Consider the following 2,157-nt stretch of genomic DNA (forward strand, 5'->3'; position numbering starts at 1 on the left):
TACAGCTGGGTTCATCAACCATAACTCCTTCGAGGACAGCCAGAAACCTAGGAGTTGTGATGGATCATCAGTTAAGCTTCACTGACCACATTGCTACAACGACCCGGTCCTGCAGATTTGCCTTATACAACATTAGGAAGATTAGACTCTTCCTGTCAGAGCAAGCAACCCAAACTTCTTGTCCAAGCTCTTGTTCTCTCCAGACTGGACTATTGTAATGCTCTCCTGGCTCTTCCTGCATGTACTTGTCAAGCCTCTAAAACTGACCCAGAATGCAGCAGCGAGGGTTGTCTTCAATGAGCCAAAAAAAGCTCACGTTACTCCTCTCCTCATCAGGTTACACTGGCTACCAGTAGCTGCTCGCATCAAATTCAAGGTACTGATGCTTGCCTACCAAGACGACCACTGGCACGGCACCAACTTACCTAAACTCACTGGTTAAATCTTATGTGCCCTCCAGAAGCTTGCGCTCCGCAAGTGAACAACGCCTTGTGGTGCCATCCCAAGAAGGTTCAAAATCACTCTCACGGTTCTTTTCCTGGACTGTGCCCAGCTGGAGGAATAACCTCCCAATCTCAATTCGTACAGCTGAGTCTTTACTCATCTTAACTTAACCAAGTAATACTAGCACTTTTCCCTTTCTTTTCTTGTCTATCATAAAAAAATAAAAACCTGGCTATGCGTTCTGTTCTAGACTAACTGAGACTTGTCATGGCACGTGTATAGTGTTGTTGTTCTTGTGTTGACCTGACTGCTTCCTAATTCCTCATTTGTAAGTCACTTTGGATAAAAGCGTCTGCTAAATGATTAAATGTAAATGTTACATTTAGTTTTAATAAGAAAAAACTCTGTGTTATTTTTACTAGTTCATTGAAAAAGTAATCTGATTACATACTTTACCCCAACACTGCTTACAAACACTCTCTCTAACCCTAATCCACACAATAACCCCAACAGAAAACCTTTACAACTTTTTACACTTAAGAAAAATGTATTTACTTTATCTTAAACTGTTTTTACAAATAAAAGGTTTTATCAGATTAAACTCACTTCTAGGTAAAAACTGGTCCTCAAAGATTGTTTATATTAGTTAATTACTTGAAATAAAATAGACTTAAACTGAAATAAAATAAAATGTAAAAATGATAACTTTTTATTTAAATATTACAACTACATAGTCATAAAAAATTAAAACTTGTAAAAATGACAAAATGTCTTTAAAAAATTAAAAGGAAAATGTAAAATACAAAAAATGAAAAAACTAATAGAAATGACAAAAACACAGAAAAAAAAGGACTTATACCTAAATAGAAAATATAAAAAATAAAAACTGACCAAAAAAAAATATAGGAATATAGGAAAAAGGAAAAAGTAACAGTATGAGCACAGCTAGTAGCTCAGTTCCAGTAGAGTGACACTAGCACACACACACACACACACACACACACAACTCGCTTTACCTTCTCGATGTTGCCGTAGAGACAGAAGAGGTTGAAGATGCGAGTGCAGTTTCATCTTGGCGGGATGCAGGCCGCTCACCATGGCGACGGAGCTGGAGGCGGGGCTCATGTATGAAGACGTCTGGGGCAGTGGATAGGTCACGACCTCTGTGACATCATGAAGAGCCACGCTTGAAGCGGTTATTACTGGGCAGCGGCAGCAGGGGGCAGTGAGCGCCTGCACACACACACACACACACACAGACTGTTATCTAACACTTAGGTCTTAATAAACCCATCACACGTTGTATAATAATGTACTGCTGTGTCTGTTGGTGTTTGAGTGACTGACCGTATCCGTTATCACTGTATGAGGATGGATGTTCTCCCAGGATGGCCTGCCTCTGTCGGCCTTTACCACGCTCTACAGGAAACACATCAAACACACCACATTTACACCGGTAAACATTCACTTCAGAACACAACACACACACATGATCCTGAAGACAACGAGGATCTGTTTAATATCATTAACATTCCTCACTTCACATGTGGGTGTCTGCATGAATCATACAGTCTTTTGTTTTAATATTTTGATACACCACACACACACACACACACACACATATATATACTTTTTTAAAAATCCACATAAATAAAAGGTAGAAAAATACAATACTAAGAAAAACTGGTGTACAAACTATTTTTACTTAGCAAT

At 38.9% G+C, this 2,157-nt stretch overlaps 1 pseudogene; it reads right to left on the reverse strand.

Moving 5' to 3' along the window:
• The window catches only part of LOC113055663 (heterogeneous nuclear ribonucleoprotein L-like), a 6,374-nt pseudogene that overhangs the window by 3,847 nt on the left and 370 nt on the right, over nucleotides 1–2,157 (reverse strand).

Source organism: Carassius auratus, chromosome 36 (genome assembly GCF_003368295.1).
Source record: "Carassius auratus strain Wakin chromosome 36, ASM336829v1, whole genome shotgun sequence".
Taxonomy (NCBI): domain Eukaryota; kingdom Metazoa; phylum Chordata; class Actinopteri; order Cypriniformes; family Cyprinidae; genus Carassius; species Carassius auratus.